Raw genomic sequence first — 18767 nt, 5'->3', positions numbered from 1 at the left:
TATTTATGTAACAAATAAATGAATAACTTTTCATTATTAATTTAAATGGATTATAATACATTTCAATGTAATTTTTTTTATATATACTATATAAGGAAGCTATTTTATTTTTATGCATATCTTTAATCTTAACTCTATCATTTGATCTCATATTAGTTCCCATTACGAAAGAGTATCATTTGCTCGACTATCATATCATGTCTGTCTCTGTGTTTTTTTTTTAATTTTTTGTGTACTCGAGCAGTTTAATTTTTTGCGTGGCTTTTTTTTTTATGTTGCCAGATTTTGACGTTAAGTGTGCTTTTTGCAGGGTTGGTGATTACGCATAATTTTTGGGCTGTCCAGAGAGCGAGAGAGATCTCATCATGATGTCATGCCCAACTGCGATGGCGATGGCGAAGGCGATAAAGATAATTCTTTTTGGGAGAATCAAATGAAGGTTCAAGGTTGAGATATTGAAAGAACTTCCCCTTCCCAAGCAAGTCATAACAAATTGTTACGGAATACGTAATATCTAAAGTGATTTAAGCTGATCACCCACACGCGAAATGCAATGTTATCTAGTGTTTTAGTTTTTTAAGTTTTGTTTAGCATGTAATATTACATTAGATATAGAGTGTTAATAGGCCTTTTGTTTATGTCACCATAACACAACGCAAATGTAGTGAAATTGCACGATGTAATCGTTTGTTTATAATGTCGTAATGGCGATTGAATATAACATGCGCTTCTCACAGACGTAACTACAACTTGTGTCTCTCCTCGTGGCGGAGGCGGTGACGGAGGCGGTGGAGGAGGCAGAACTTAAATAATAATAATAAACATTTCACACACACAGAGACACAAATGCGGGCTTATCGGTTATCGGTGTTATCGCACCTTATCAGCGGACAGCAGCGAAAAATGAAGGTCAGCAGCACAAATTCCTAATGTACGCTTATCTATTTTACCCGCAAACACACAAGCAACAACAATAACAACAACAAGAACAATACACACAATGCGCGTCACTTTTGATAAAAATAGCTGGAAAATAGTCGAGAACTGTGGACCAACCTCGAGGTTCGACTATAACGAATATATGAGAGCGCTACCTCTAAAAATATTAAGTCTTAAAATAATTTCAAGTATTTATTATTATAACAAACATGAACTCTGAAAAGAATTCTGAAATATTTACTATTATCACAAATGATCTCACTTTATTTACTGTAGGGTATTCAACAGTCTCATTGCCATTTATTGCATGAACTTGTTTGGTTTCCTTATCAAGGGCTGAACAGTTTTTGTAGTTTTCGCGCAAAAGGTGAAAATTCGATAAGAGTTTTCAAGGTCCCCACGTCGAGCTCATAAGAAGCGCGTGCTATTAATGATTGGCCATACTTATTACACAATATCTCTCTATATATTGTGGGGTAAAACACACACAGAAAGAGAGAGCGAGAGAGAAAGTGCGGAAGATTGTCATTATTTTCATGGAAAGCTTTATTAGCCAAGGTCGCTGAAATTAGCTGATTCACAGGCAAATTTCACAGGTGCGTTCAAACAGTCGTTAGAACTTAATTTATGCTGTTCTTTCAGTATCTTGTCATGCGTATTAAAATATCACAATCAAGGCAAAATTCTCAAATTTGGCAAGTCTCTCATAATTTTTCTATTAAATAATTTACTAATGAAATCATTCAAAAAATTTAAAGTGTTGTTTAAACAAAATATTATTGATCATATTGTTATTGACAAGATCAACTACAAGATTTTGAAGATCAGGTATAAAATAAAGGTATTTTTATGATGTTATTTTATAATACCACAAAAAATACCTTTATTTTATACCTGATCTTCAAAATCTTGTAGTTGATCTTGTCAATAAATTAAAAAATTTTAATTTAAATTCTTTTTCAGAAATATATAATTATCAGTATAATATAATAATAATGCCTTTGAAAGCAAACACTTTCATTCATTTTGAAAGCATTATCGATTTTAATAGCTTTATATTATACCATTTTTTAATGATCTGTTTGTAAGGAATGGAAATGTATTAGAACACACTAGAAAACTTTTCCACTCCATTCTAAAGTCTCTTTTATGTGCTAGAACGAATCTTCTGGAACCTGATCTTTTGGTTACTTCATTAAACTCCAGCAAATTTTCCATTCTTTTATTTTCAACTTGTTCTCTTTCTTTCTAATGCTTGTTCATTCTCTGCTGCTTGCTCACTCTCCCCTTCTTTCGAGAACTCTTCTTCTGGCATGTACTTGAACTCGTTTGAAAAAAATTTCTGCTTTCGCCTAGAATTTGTAGCCAGAGACCCGATCATCGTTTATCAAATAGATGCGGGGCATGTTTAATTCTCCACGCTGATGTTCTTCCTACTCCTCTTCTTCTGCTTTTGCTTCTGCTTCGTCTTGTGGTTGTTTGGTTCTATTGTTATTATCAGTGAACATGCAAGGGCAGGAAGCGCAACACACTTTATTGTAATGGAACTGACGGCTTATCAGTGGAGTGAAAGAGAGAGACAGAGAGAGAGGGAGAGTGCAGTGAAAATTAATCAAAAGTGCAGCACAGACGCCTCCACTTGAATGCAACTGATACCCCACACACACACACATACTCACTTCAACTATGGCGCATTGAACGCTTAACGATCTTTTCCAATAGCATCTCTCGCTTGCACATACCCCGTTTTGAAAAGTGAACTCGACATTGAAAAGCAACAAAAGCAAAGCGTTCATCACAATTATCAACAACAACAAGAGCAAGAGCAAGCAGCGCAGCAGTGCAGCAGCAGAGCGAGAGCAAGAGAGCAAGTGTGGAGACTGAGACTGAGACTCACTGCAAACTGTGTGAAGTTCAAAGCCATTGCACTGTGTGTGCTGTGCGCTGTGGAGTGTCGTGCTCACTCTCTCCACCGCAACTCTCCCGTTTGCTAGCCAGCTATCAGCATGCTCTCCACAGCAAGTACAAGTCGCTGTATGTGTGTGTGCCGATGTTGATGTAGGTTCGGATTGTCTTCATTTCTAATGGGCTGCTGCACTTTTGCTTTTCCGCTGCACAGATTTGGTTTGTTGTTGTTATTGTTGTGTGTTGTAGTATCTGCATCTGCGCTTTGGATTTTTCCACTCACATTTCTTCGCACACATTTCACTGCAGCGCAGCGCATCGCATCGCACCGCAGCGCCTCGTCTGAGGGTCTTTAACCCTTTACCCAGTGCAATGCACTCGTCGTCGCCTGATGACGAAGACAACAACAACAGCAGCAGTAACAACAACAACAACAACTTCATTCCAATTCACTTCACTTCGCTTCATCCAACCCCACCAAGAGTGCGACTGCATGTGTGAGAGTGTGTGCGAATTTCTTGCACAGAAGAATGTGCAGACATTGAGAGAGCAGCAAAGAGAGCATGCGTGTGTGCGTGTGTGTGAGTGTGAGTTTGCCTAGGTCTAGTTGCGTACATTGCACTGCCATTCCACTGTGATCTTGTCTCTCTTTTTTACGACTGCATACAGTTTTGTAACTGTTATTGAGGGTTATTTGCAGTCTGCAGCCACAGCCACAGCCACAACAGACTTTTGTTCTGCGCAGTTGCGAAGTTGGCAACTAGTTGTTGGCTAGTTGGTGCCAATGGGATCGTTGATCGTGCTTAGTTTGCCTGATGATAAGCGTGCAAAGCCACAACAAAGATGGCAATAGATTGCACAAGAGCGAGAGAGAGAGACTGGGAGGGAGAGACGAACTTGCAATGAGTTTATTGACTTGTCAGTTGTGTGTTTTGTGTCGGCCACGCATGTGCAACACAGTTGGCCAAGTTGAATGCACTTAGCAAAAAAAAAAGAGTAAAATTGGAAATTTGCCGCACGTGGTCTTTCTAGTGATTACGCCACAAGCGAAAGATACTCTAGCAGAGAGTCAGAGGCCAGTCGCAAAGTGTCTTATAATTTGCACTTGGCCAACTGGCAATCATCAAAGCATCAGCAAAGATGTCTACACAAATTATAGTAGACTGTGCATTTAATAGATTCCCAACGGTAGTTGATTGCTCTCCAACAATACATCATATATTGAAAAGGAAAATATGCTAAGCGGAAGTCGGCTTCAATTAGTCAACAATCTGTAATGTTGATGATTCATTGAGAGCTTGTCACCTCAGCATCGTTTAGGCCGCAAAAGATTTATATCAAGTGTGGAAAGCCATAAAAATAACAAATACTCAACGACTTTTGGCAAACATAATAAGATTATGTGATATGAATTGGCCCCAAAAAACAAAAAAAAAGGAATTGAAGTTGGAGCATGAAACTTTAACGCTGACTGGTCGAAAAAGAAGCAAACAAAATACGTTCGAATTGTGACTTTAAAGCACAAAAATTACAATTCGTGCGAAAGTGAATGACCTCCATTAACCGCCATTAAGCGACAGCAACAGCAACAGCAACAGCAGCGAACTGCGAACTGAGACGAGAGTCCAGAACAAAAGCTCCACACACAGAGCTCCAAACGGAGCTCCAAGCTCTGCCTCTGCCTCTGTTTCTGTTTCTGTTTCTTCTGTAGAAACATGCGTCGTCGTCGACGTCTCTTTGAATTCGCTTGAACCCTTTCATATCAAGCTTAGCATAATAATTAGTAAAGCCAAAAAAAAAAACTGGGCTCAGACTCGATCTCGGGGCAACTGGGACCCGAATTGTCTTCCCCCCCTTCCCCCTCTCCTGAGCTCCTCCTCGAACGCTGTCTTGTTGCTGTTTTTTTTTTTATTGGTTCGCTGGCTTTGTTCTATGGCCCTCGTCAGGTGAGCAAAAGTCGCGACCAACTGGCCAGGAATTTGAAACCTGTTTGAAAAATAAGACGAGCGCAAAAAAAAAAAAAAAAAAAAACTATATATACATATTTTGTATGCGCCTAGCATAATTTTAGTTTCTCATTTTTTTTTTATGATTATTTGCTGTTTGCTGTTTGCCACTGCCATAATTTATGAATGCGAGCTAAACGTAGCGCCAGTGCCCTCCTCACTAGGAAGTTGAACAGGGTTTAATGTACGCAGTCGCAGTCGCAGTCGGAGTCGAAGTCGCGACAACTCATCGAGAACGTGTGGGCCAAAAGCTAAAATAAAACAGGCACATTATTTAAACGGTAGGTGGACGGGGTCTCTACCCGTCTTTGAGGCTAACACGTTGATCGACTCTAGGTCGATTAGTTTAGCAAACGATGAACGGAGGGGTAGACGGACTCAACTCGACTCGACTCGATGATGACGTGATGATCGTCAAGTAGCTGCCTGAATTATTGCCAAACAGGAAGAGTTACTATGCTAACTTGTCATAGAGAAAGAGAAAGATAGAGGGAGGTGGGATAAAACTGGCTCAAATTTGTATCAGTTTGAAATTTTATGAACTCCAATTACCTATATGCTTAGTTATTGAAATGGTGAAGATCGATCTTATATCATTAAAAAATATTTTTGTAATTTTAAATTATTTCATTTACTTTTATAATTTAAATAAAATATTGATTTTTCAATGGAATTATATTAATAATATTATGAAGAAATTGAACTTGATTTTAATAAATGCATTATATTTAAAAAAATTTTTAGAAAATTTAACTTGACTTTAAAAAAAATATTTAAAAATATTGATTATTATTGCATAAAAAAATATAAAAATACAAAATATAAATTTAAATTAAAAATTTTTTGAAAATATTTAAGATTTCTTATAATTAATTTAAGTAAATATAGAGAATTCCTATTAAACATAAAAAAATCACTTTTATTTCTATGTTATCAAATGTTGACTTGATGGTCTTCTTCATTTTATTATTCACATACCACGTTTTTGTTTATATTTATGTTGTGTTCCTGTTTATGTTTTTATTGTTAGAAAAAATTTAGCTTCATTTTCTGGCCTTACCGAGTCAATCAATTATGAATTCGAATTAATTATTGATTTTGATAGCTATAAAAATATGATTACTACATTTTATGATGATTATTATTTTATTATCACCTCACGTGTTCGAACTTAAATTAATTAAGATTTTTATGAATACATTATGCAAAAGCTGCTAACTCATTCTGCTGATCTTACAATACGCATAAATTATAATAGTTTTTATAAATAAAAGAAAAATATGTTTCACTACATCATTTGGACAATTTTTCTAGTTTACTTTCGATAAATAAATATGTTCATAATGAAAAACTAGATAATTTTACTATACATCTGAAGCTGCTTTTCTTGCTTAAGCCGCCGAGCAAAGTGATCATATTTAAATGATAATATGATCATATTTATTTAACAAAGTATTGAAAATCTTTCGTAGTTTGAAAATTAATCTGTTATTCACTACATCTTTAATTAGTATTTGTTTTGTAAATCATATATTTAATAATGATTCCCTCTTTTTTTTTAAAAATTACATCATAGATTACAGTAATGAGTAAACCACATATAACTGCGTTATTTTTAAGAACAGCTACTAAGAGCTTCATGTATTTATAATAAGAAATGAATTGGAGAAACTTTAATTCTTAATATCATTAGATTTAACTTTGTTCATAAAATCTTCTGCTCAACACATAGATTAAAGCTTCAGCACTTTACGTAGTGGAAACAACTACTTAGAGATTCATCATGATATGTAAAGATCATGTAAAGTGAAATATAAAAATAATGTAAAGTTTACATTGTAAACTTTTGATGGCTTTTCCATAAGGCATTGACGCTTAATGCAAATGCAAATACAAATGCCGAAATATGCGAATATCATTTGGCAAGCACTTTCAATCGAAATCAGAGAGCAAAGTCATGCGATCGGCATCGGCATCGTCATCGGGATTGTGGATTGGGTCTGGGTTTGGGGATTCGCGATCGAGCCCAGCGGGTGCATAAGTCAAGCACCCCGTGCATAGAGGTCATTACTACCTCAACCCAAGCCAGTTCAGTTCAGTTCAGTTGCAGTCGCAGTCGCAGCCGACGTTGCAGTCAAAGTCGGGTCCATCGGCACTTTCTACCACATGTGGAAACGCCGCAAGTGGCATGCAAAATAGCGTGGCAAAAATAAAAGAAAGAAACAAAAAACTGGTATTTGCAACTGCAATGCTAGCAAACACAACAACAGCTGATGACGCTGGCTGCTGCTTGCTGCCACGTCAAATAGTTTGGGCCAACGTTAGAAAGAGAGAGGAAGAGAAATGATAGAGAAAGAGAGAGAGAGAGAGCGGAGTTTGCTGATCGCAGGTCGCTGCACTTTTGCAGCGCAGTTGCATTCAGTGGAGCATTCGAGTGAGTTTGCTGGGCAACTATGCTAGTGATACTTACAACAACAACAACAACAACAATTGCAACTGCAACTGCAACTCGATGGTAACAACAACAAACTTTGAAAGTTGACTGACACTCGCGTTGGCAGGACTTTAACCCAAGCAAAGTGAAATTTTGCTGGGCGCTTCGAGAGAGTCAAAGTCACAGCTAAAAGCTAAAGCTAAAAGCTGACTCGGGAATTGGGAATTTCCAAAGCCAAAGCCAATGGGAAAATTGGCGCAACAACAACAACTGCAACAATTCGCACAATCATTTTCGTTGCTTTTGTTGTGAAAGTTTTTTTTCGGCATTTTCTGTGTGTAATTTATAGTTTATTAACTTTATAGAGCGAGTGCAACGACTGGAAAGCAGTCAAGTCAAGTCTATTGCCATCTGATCAGCTTGTTCACTCACTTGGCCAAAACGATCTTTGCTTCTCTTCTTCTACTTTTTTTCTTTTTTGGAGGTCATGCAAATGCCGTGGGTGGCAGTGAAAGTCGTACAAATACAACAACAACAACTGCCGATAAATACAGAACATTAATTCCGAATGAATTGCAACGCTTGAGCTGGAAAGTGTTGGGGAAATGCAGAAAATTGAACTTCACTAATAGGATAACAATTGCAATTTAAACTTGGAAATAAATTTGATTTTAAAGGGCCAGTATTGAACTCGACCTATATATTGAGTGGGTTAGAAAAGTGACTTCAAAATCAATTTTTAAATGTACCAATTGATTGAAAATAAGTAATTAAAGTAAAAACATTTCTAAATGATTCATACAAATAGTTCTCTATAAAAAGGATTTTTTCTTCATATTAATGAGAACCCAAGTCTTATATTAAATTTTGTTGAAATCAAGAACTTTTTTCTAACATTAAGATTTTTCAAAATTCTACGTCCAAAATCTTGATTTTATAACTTTTTTTCTGTGTAAGAAATGGAAAAATTCGTTAAAAATGTAGATAAAATTTAAGAACTTTAGATTGTATCAGAGTTAAATCTTATTATTTCATTATTTCAAACAGTAATTTAAATTCATTTATGAAATATTATTCCTTCATAATTTTAAATGGTAATGTTTTGCAGTTTTGGTTTTATTAGAACACTAATCAAATTTTTGGAGAAATTGTACCAAGATAATAGAAATTGATTTAATGTTCATGAAAATAAGTGCAGGTTAGGTAAAAAATTGTTGAAGTTTTCTAGAATTTTGATTTAAAAAAGTTGATAGTATGAAATTCATACATCATTTTAAAATATTTTCAAATAACACTTTCAGATTTTGCTTAGTAGAAAAAATCTAGTAAAATTGTTAACGAGATTTTCGATCATACATATTTAAATATTAAATTTAACTGTTTATAAGATATTGTTTTATAAACCAAACATACAAAGAAATTATTTAGGGAAATTTAAAGAATTTGTTGTTGTATAAAAGTTTTATAAAACTTTAGTCGTTAGCAAACAAGTTAAATGTTTAAAACGGAAAAGTAAATAATTAATTTTTCTTATTTAAAATTCTTAATCTAAAGTTTCGAACTATATTTTATAAGTGCATAAATTTGAGAAACATTGAAAGTATGTTGAATCTATTTATCAAGCTTGAAATAACTGCGAAGTTTGTTTGCCAAAATCACTTTTCGAAATCGTAAAAATATGTTTTACGGACCGACGAAATTGTGCCAGACAATGAGTCAATCTGGTCTTAGAACTGCTTTGACTTTAATTTCTGCGAAATAGCAAATAAAAAGTCAAAAAAAACAAAAATAAGGAAAGAGGGGGACAAAAAAAACCCCAACACCTTTGAAAGCATATAAACAAAATGAATGTACGAATAGAAGCTAACGTAATAGTAGCTAACGATAACAATAAGAACCACACAGATGAAAATGGCGTCGACAGTGAAAGAAGAAGAAGAAGAACAAAAAGAAGGTGAGAGGGAAGAGTGAGAAGTGCTGAGAAGTGGGGAAAGAAGTGGAAGAAAACAACATTACCTAACTGACTTTTGAGCAGTGGAATTTTGTTTATTTGGGACAAGTTCAAGCTGGCAAAGTCAACTTGAAAAATAATAAAAAAAAAAACACATTCTACGGTAAGATCTGACGACGATCTGACAACAGACAGACGGACAGACAGACGGATTGTCTATCCATCTCTCACTCTGCTGTAATAGTTGTAGCGGTTGGCTTGATTTTCATTTTCCTTTACGCTCATATTTGTTTACAACTTTTGTTTTTTTCCCTCGTCGTTTATTTCGGTTTTTAGGTTGTTTTTGTTTTTTTTTTGTCTCTCATTTTTTTTGCGACGTTTGCTTACTTAATGACTTTCTACTTTTTGTTTCCCGCATCATCGTGGAAGAGCGAGCCAAAGAAAGCTAACAACAATAGAACAGAAGAACGTGTTGGGGCTTAACCTCAGGCTTCAGGCTAATGCGTTGTTCTTTTCTGTTTCTGGTTCTGTTTTGGCACATATGAAATATTTCTTATGGTTAGTTAAGAGTTTTGTTGTGGTCTTCAGTTGTCGGTTGCCATGGCTTGATTAGTTCTTTGGTAATCAAAACAAGTTTCGGTCAAAAGCGCACTACAAAATCTTAGCCACAGTCAATTAACGGTATTTAGCTAAAGCAGCTCAAAAGACCTGTCGTCAACAAGTCGACAACTCACTGGAAAATGCGCAAAAACACCGACAGCTTGAGCTTGGCAAATAACACAAATACCCTACAATATGATCGCGGAAGGATTTGAGTTGAGATGGAACTGAATTCTGTAAGTTGCTTTTCAATAAGTGAATTATTTTTCGGAAATAATATATATTGAAATATATTTCATCTATACAAAAAAATCCTCAAAAAATGTATTCAACTAGATATTTGTATAAAATATATGTCTATAGAAAATTTACTATGCTAAATACATATTATAATAAACAAAACAAAAAAAAAAAAAAAAAAAAATAAAAAAAATAATAAATGTTAAGTAACAAGATTAATATTAAAAAACAAATGTTCTTTTTTATTAAAAAATACAAAACTTTAAAAAGAGTTCAAAGGTTTCATTTAAAAATAAAAATATTATTGGACATGACAGATTTTTTTTAATTTTAACACTGTTTCTAAAATTTTTTTCTGTATTTTTATATATATGTATATATTATTATTATATTACATATATTATTATTATACATATTTTATTTTAAATTTTTTAAAATCTTAATCCTATTTCTTTAATTTGCCTCTTTATTTTTTCCGAATTTTTAACTGATCTTTAAAAATTTAAAAACAACAAGTTTAATTTAGATTTATTTTCAGTCCTAAGTCGTGTTTCCTTAAATTTCAATTTTAAAATCTCTACTCAACTTTTAACTGATCTCTAAAAAAACATGTAAAAGCTGTTAAGATATGTATTTAAACATACATTCAATAAATTTTACGAAAATGTACCAAAGTATATCAAATTTTTACATTAAGTTCATAATTTGTTTAAAATCTCTGCAACTTTATGTAGATTGCCCAATTGGAACTCAGATCATTATGTTTGATCGATTTCAACAGAAGCTACTACCTGCTGAATATCGTCCTGAACAACAGATGAAATTGTAATTCTGATGCCATCAGTGTTACGACCAATTAATGGCGCGTGATGCCAACAAAGAGAATCATCATCGAAAAGATGGGCCAAAAGCAGAAACAAGAACAAAATGCAGTGCAACAATGAGGCCAGATATCGATGCACCTTAAATGAAAGTCAAGACATCGAGAATCGGGTAAACTGCCAAAAAAATAAAAAGATTGCTTCCTTTTGGCAAAAAAAAAGAAAAAAAAAACAATCTATTGTTGCAACCAGTTCGAACAGGATTTTTTACTTTTGCTCTTCTTCAAACATTACGGAAAGCATTTAAACGAATTTTCAAGTTTATTAAAAGAGAAACAAGAACACAGACATCGTTCAATATGGGGAGCAGACACAAGTGCATAAACATTTTTGAGTAGTAGAATATTGTATACACTGCAAATTCTTTTTTTTTTTACTTTAAAGAAAGCGAAACATTTTGTAAAGATTCTGTATCTTTTTAGTTCAATTTAACTCAATTGAAATTTCTTATTTCAGCTGGCAAAAGTTTACTGAATTTAAGGAATCAAACAAAACTGATTGATTAAAACTACGTATGTTCAACTTGATACATCATCACCACTTGCTGCAATTTGTACTGTGAGTTGACACATCTTGCTTCAGTCGATCGACACTGATCAATATATTCACGCGATCCGAGACACGCCCTCTTTTATGCATTACACATTGCCTGACAAAATTGGGAATACTTACGCGCTGCAAGCGTATTCAATAAAATGAAAGAGTAAGAGCGAATGAAAAAGACAGAGAAGGAGAGAGCGTAAAAAGCAATGATGCATATGTAGTCAATGCTTTGGGGCACACAGAGTCGCCACCAAAAGGGGATTACAATGCGAAACCTTGTTTACAAGATTTTGCAGATTTCCTTTTAAATGGTCACATTTATTAATTAACTTTTTGGAAGATAGATATTAAGCATATTTCATAAATTATATTGACTTTTTTATTTAATATATTCTAAATTATTGATCTCTCAATAGGATTTTAGATATCTTTATAAAAAAAAAACCATTTGTGAGATATTAAACATCTTCAAATGTATCTATTATATTGGAAGTATTTGAAGAGATGTTATACATGTCAAATACAAAATATTCTATATTTCAATTAGAATTCTTTATAAGACACCTCTCATAAATATACTATTTGCAATCAAAGATACTGAACATCCTCTGTTTACTACAATTTGAATAAAATGCTCTCTCAATATTTGAATTTAACATTCTTCTCAAGCTATTTTGTATATTCTTCGTTTAATAAATTTTTATTTGCAATCTGTAATATTATATTTGGTTTCAAGTTTCTTTTTAATATACAACAAAAATGTAAAGCATATTTTTTGCTTAACAAATTTTAATTTAATTTTTTTCATAAATTTTGCTTAGTATTTTTGATAAAAAAAAAAACATTTAAATAGACACTCTTATACATATTTAATCAAAATGTATTGCTTATATTTTATTCAATTAATTTTTATTCGAATCTTTTAATATTTTTTCTCGAAATTCTTGCATCTGAGTCATGATCTATTTTGCAATTATTATTTCATTTAAATTCTCAAAAACCCCCTTTGGCAGCCACTTCTCTGTGTGACCGATTGCAAAGTTGTTGTATTGCAATCGTTGAAGCACATTTTTGCACATGTTGCTGACGTTGTTGCTCTTGTTGTTGTTGTTGTTTCGGTTGTTGTTGCTGCGGTGTTTGTTGTTGACGTTTTGCTTACTCGGTGGTCGTAACGGGGTGAATGTCATCAGGATTTGTATTTGCCAAGCGGTCAATTGCCTTTCGCGTCTGCTTGGTTGTTGCTCGTGAAATTTAATTTGTCAGTGATTGTTTGTTTTTAGTTATTGTTGTTGTTTTTTCGTTTTCTTTATGTTTTTTTTTGGAGTGTGTGAAACGCTGACGAATGCATCCGAAAGATACTCATATACTCATGCTCTGAGTCGTATAATGACACGATTATACAATCGTGACGCTGACGCTGGCCGCTGACCGTTTGTGAATATGAGAAATGAATTGAAAATGCCCTCGAGTTGCAATTGCAAATAAGCATACGAACAAATTCTGCTCTGCTCTGCTCTCATTCCCCGTCTCTTCCTCTTCTTCCTCTCTCTGACGTTACGAATTGTCGAAAAAAATAAAACGAATCAAAAAATACGGTGCAACTTTCGACTGATTGAGTCATGGCGCTTTATCAGGGAATTCAAGTGTATGGCATACTACGTATGAGGAACGTCATTAAACATCCCGTATTTATACATCGATTGTGAAATTACCCCCTACAGGGGCGAAAAGTATTTTTGTGACGATATCTGCCAGCGACTTCCACAGAACAAGTGCTATATTTCTTTTATTGTTGTGCTTCTTTGCTACTGCTGACCAAGTGATCTTATTAAGAATCAGTATATGCATATGTATGTTTATAAGACTGTGATGAAGGAAACTCTTAATAAGAAAATTTCAGTTTTAAATGCTTTGCTTTATGGTCCTTAATAGTATTTGATTTGAAGCTTTCAAAATTAAATATTGAAATAATCATGTTTGATCTTTATTGTGAGTAAGTGAATCTTAGTACTTTATATTAACTGGGGACATAGCTCAGTGGTAGAGCATTCGACTGCAGATCGAGAGGTCCCCGGTTCAAACCCGGGTGTCCCCTTGAAAAGTTTTTTTTAAGTCTGAAGACACTCTGCTTCATCTCATTTGGAATAAGAAATTGTATTTATTATTTCAATAATATAATAATAACACCACATATTGTTCTGTAGTAAGTTTCAAATCTTTAACATTAAACTTCAAAAGGATATTGATTTGTGATGATCGAAACTCTTAATGTAAAGCTATCAAAATTAAATATTGAGATAATCATTCTTTATTCTGAGTAAGTAAATCTTAGCGCTTTAAATAAACAACTTATTACAAAATCATTTTAAAAGGGATACAATTTTATCTACAGTACATTTGGAAATTCTGTATCTAATAAATATATCATTCTAACTGATCGTATTAAGCAAAAAAGTAATACAGACGTGGATAATTTTTGCTAAGCCAGAGTTAACAATTCATTAAATTTACATTTAGTAAATCATTTTCGAAGATATGTTATGCCCTTTAAAATTTAGATTTAAAAGTTCTTTGTTTAATTAAGAATACATAATTTCTAACTGATCGTATTATGTACAAAGAAATTACTGTCGAAGATCATCTTTGATGAGATAAACATACAAACTCCAAAGGTTTACATTTGCATTGGCCAACTGACATTAAAAACCCTTAAATCATAACTGATTCATTTTTATAATAATGAGATAAATTTGAAATATCATTTTAAATGCATTATTGATATTAAATGAAGTAAGTAGACTTTCCAACTGATCGTTAGGCATTTAACTACCCATAGAGAGTTTCTTTCTGTTCTATATTCAATAAGCATTGAGTAAGTCACATTGCCATAAACTAGCTACAATCATGGTCACCTAATTAGAGTCAACATACATTGATCAAAATTAACTCAAAAGTATTTCTGCCATGGCAACCACAATTGGCAAGGGTATTTAGCGATCAACACCCTGAGATCGCTCTCACAACTCCAAACTATGTGTGTGTGTGAGTGTGTGTGTGTGTATTGGCAAAGTCATAAGCCCACATGATCATGTTGGCACACCATTTGTAAGTCAACGAACCAAGCGGGCAAACCAACAACTTATGACTCGATATCTTTATCTGTGTTTGTGTTGTTGTTATTGTTGTCTATTTGGCGGGTTTTCTGCGCACTTTCGAGTGAATGGCAACAAGCTTGAGAGCTGCTTCGGGGAGCTGCGTCCTTGCTTCAGTTAACAACAAATGTTTTGGCAAGCAAAAAGCAGCAACAACTGCGACAATGACGTTGCAAAAGTCGCAAGCCGCAAGCCGCGAGTCGAGTTTAAGTGTCGACTGTATACACATTGTATTTGTAGCATGGCATTTCCTCCGATTTGTGTGTGTGTGTGTGTGTGTGTTGTGGTGTCGCATTGCTGGGTTAGTTACCTCCAGCGCGATGGCAATGAACCAGAGAACCATTGACCGACCAGAGCGACAAAGCCGAAGCCGCAGCGACGAATCGATGCGAAGCAATGCGATGCAAGTTGCAACACAGACGCCGCACGATCGTCTCTCAACTCGAGTTGACTCGACTCGGTACACGCTGCGACCAACCGACTAAGACTTGAATGCCAAAAACAGGTTTTACTGCAAAAATGAGCGCAAAAAAAAGCATAAAGAAAACAATTTGCAACATGCCGCGAGACTGAGACCGAGACCGAGACTTCGACGCAAAGTGCAATGATCGCAACGAGGCTGCAACTTCAACAAGCTGATTTCGAGTGGCGGCAACTGTGCCGCATGCGACTTTCTTGTGTGAATTCATTGTTGAGATTCGCCTTGTGCGAATTCAGATCACAAATTATAGTTTGTTTCAGAGTTTGCACTCGCCTACGGCGAAAGGAACGCTCTCTAAGTTTGCTTTGACTGTGACTTACTTTGAATATCGACAAAACAAAAAGAAAACATAATTTGTCGAAGCTTAAATGCTCTCGTAAAGAGTGAAGGTCTTAACAAAAGTATTGCCTATCAATTTAGTAATCAAAAAAAATTTAGAAAATGTTGAAATTAATTCACATATATAAGAAAACCTAACAAATACAGAACTCTGAAATAGTTTTAGAGAAAACTTAAATGTAATTCAAATCCATAAAAATAAAACATAACAAATACAGATTTCCGAAATAGTTTGCGAGAAAACTTAAATTTAATTCAAATATGTACATAAGAAATCATAACAGATACAGATTTCTAAAAACAAAAATTCAATATTGACCTGTTACAATACTTCTATCAATTTAAGATTAAACATTTCAAAATAAAAGAAAAGATATTAATCATTTATTTCAAAACACATTTCAAGTATAACAACTTTTAGTACAAATATTGAAAAGTTATGAGTCTGCTAAATAAATATTTAGAGCAACAAAATATGACTAATTTTCTCCATAATCTTAATTTCAATAAGAATTAAGAAGTTTTGCAGTAAACAAATAATATTTATGATAAATACTCTAAACATTCCATTTCATTCTGCATTTTGCATTCTTAACTTAAATTTAATTTGAGATTTATTATGCTTTCTTTTGAATTTGGCACAATAAATGTGCAATAAATTTTCTTTTATATCTGAAATGTTATTCTTGGGATCTATATATTTTTTCTTTATCTTTTCCTTTTTAAATGCACTTTCTTCTTTGAGCAGAATTTTTTCTATCAAGTTTCTTTATTAAAGTCCCTATAATCTTAAATATTATATCGCAACTAAACACATTATTCACCATGCCCAAAATCTAGGGTATCTTTTGGGTCGATCTCTGCAGTGTTATTACCCTATTTTTTGTGCTGTTGTTGACTAAATAATATGGCATATATGTATGTGTATATGTATATTTGGCAATGAACTTGAAACACGCGTCATGCATATGAATAAGTTTGCGCCACATTCTGGCCATGTTGACCATTCTGGCCAAGACACGCTAGGAAACGCAATGGCTTCAATTATTTTATGATGCAAGCGTTTCTCGCTCTCTCTCTTTCTTAACTACTTCTTCCAGGGAAGCGAAATGGGGGAATACGAATACAAATACAAATATATATGTATATATAGAAAAGAATATATCGCAAGCATTTGCATGATTTGCGTTGCCAGCGGGCTAAAGCGTTGTATTTTTAATTATTTTCGGCGTAATAACCTAGATTCGTGGCGTCGACTTGAGGGAACAACACAAAACAAAAAAAAAGAAGACAGTACAGCAAGAAGGGGAAGAAGAAGAAGAACAGTACCAAATTTTATGTGCTTTGCTATGTTTTTTTTTTTGACTATTCCTTCCATTTCCACTTCTTCCCCATTTTATTTTTGTTGCTTGTTGTTTCCCTTTTGGCAAAGACTTTTTCTTTTTCTTCGACTTTGACTTCGACAGCGATCGCCATTTTCTTTTTGGCATGTTTGTGTTTGTGTTTGTGTCTGTGTTTTTGTTTTTGGTTTTTCTATACGGTTGTTTTTCTTGCCACAATGTGAATGACACTTTGTCGTGTGGCTTGCCGCTTGTCTTTACTCTCTGTCCATCTGGACAATTGTGAACTTGGTACAGTTTAGAATCCAAAATAGAGCTCTTCTCCACATCGATATGAATATATATTGCTATGGAATAATTTCAATTTGAAGCAACGAAAACTGAACTGGAAATCAAAAGAACATTCTCTTTTTTTTTGGAAAGCAAAAACAAAACAGTTGAAGACATTTAGACTTTAATTCAATTTGATTTCTTTAAAACTATAAATTTAAAATAAAAGTTCCTATAAAAAGAAAATGTGCCAGAAGTTTCTATAATAACAACTTTATGATGTGTTTCTGTAGTTTTCATTCTCATCGCAACTATTATACAAAAATAATATAATTTTTATGTATGCATTTCATATTTTGTAAAGCACAAAGTTTTTTGTAAGTATTTTTAAAATAAACTTTAAATTCAGCTTTAAAATATCTTGATATTGAACATCAATGTAGACCTATGAAAACAAAATGTGTTAAAAGATTCTATAGTGAAAATTTCATATTACATTTTTGCAGATTTCATTCCCATCGAAATTGTTGTATAAAAATAATACAATTCTAATATAATTATATATTTAAAAACAAACACCAGGTGCTCTAATGTTAATCTTTTATTCTCGCTGTAGCCAAAATAATTATAATACACGCAGATAATGATGATAATAATAAAACGATGATTAACTCGGGTAATTTTGGGGCTATTTGCGTTTTATTTAACCTGTGTGAAAATTGAGAAACCCATTTAATAGGGATTTCGAAATTATAGAGCTAGACAGAGTCCAATTGGACAATGTGATGGTGTGTGTGTGTGGTTTTGTGTGTGTTAGGTTATGGTTCTCTAATGTATTTTACGAGACCGGAGAGAGAGGGAAACCAGAAGAGTGAGAAAAGGGAGCCCAAAAAAGGGTCGCTTGATGAATGAACTGTCAGTCTGACAGAGTTTCGTTTTATAACCTTGTATGCTGAGGTACCTGCTTTCGAATTAGACAACAAGAACAACGAAAAAAAAGAACATGGCCCAGAAAAGCGGATAGAACGATAACTGAACTGTGCGTGTCAAGTGAGGACACACTTATACAAGCAGCTGTATTATTATATTATATTTTTTTTTTGGTAGAGACCTCGCTTAAAAGCCCTTGATAGAGTTCAGTTGTAGAGTTCAGAGTATAGGTAAATGGTCGACGGGGCGGTTATCTTATCATTAAAACACACGTGAACGGAACGTCAACAAGTTTCAACAAATACGAGTATGACACTATATAATAGACTCAGACTCGACTATCTTTATCTATGCGCGCTGAGAGTAGTGAAGGTTGCTTCCAAATCGAACTGCGTTGAACTCCAGACATTGCGCAGCGGGAAGCAGCTAAGTACATATTATACTACATATACATATGTACATATGTATGTATTGTATTTATGTATGTCTGCTTATCCATCACATAATTTCCACTAAAATAACAATCAGGCATAGAAAAAAGCTGATCGCAGTCAGGGGGTTGAGCCCAAACACCAATTCACATTTAAAAGAGAGCACACACAAACACACAAACACATGCACATTTACATAGACTCAATTTGAAATTTGTATGTTGTGTGTGCGCTGCGCGTCGTTGGTCGAATTTTCGGCGCACAAAGCAACAAAAATGATTTCGAAGTTCAAGGTCAGTAAACTTGCTACGCACACGCACAATGG

At 34.0% G+C, this 18767-nt stretch overlaps 1 protein-coding gene and 1 non-coding gene across 3 annotated transcripts in view; one reads left to right on the top strand and one right to left on the bottom strand.

Moving 5' to 3' along the window:
• The window catches only part of LOC132792259 (ecdysone-induced protein 75B, isoforms C/D), a 111817-nt gene that overhangs the window by 57149 nt on the left and 35901 nt on the right, over nt 1–18767 (bottom strand). The window lies entirely within an intron of this gene.
• Nucleotides 13523–13594, top strand: Trnac-gca (transfer RNA cysteine (anticodon GCA)). The gene has a single exon. It is a non-coding gene; the product is annotated as a tRNA-Cys (tRNA).

This window comes from Drosophila nasuta, chromosome 3, assembly GCF_023558535.2.
Source record: "Drosophila nasuta strain 15112-1781.00 chromosome 3, ASM2355853v1, whole genome shotgun sequence".
NCBI classification, from domain to species: Eukaryota; Metazoa; Arthropoda; class Insecta; order Diptera; family Drosophilidae; genus Drosophila; species Drosophila nasuta.
The sequence above is the reverse complement of the archived record's forward strand: the minus strand, read 5'-3'. Positions and strand labels throughout refer to the sequence as shown.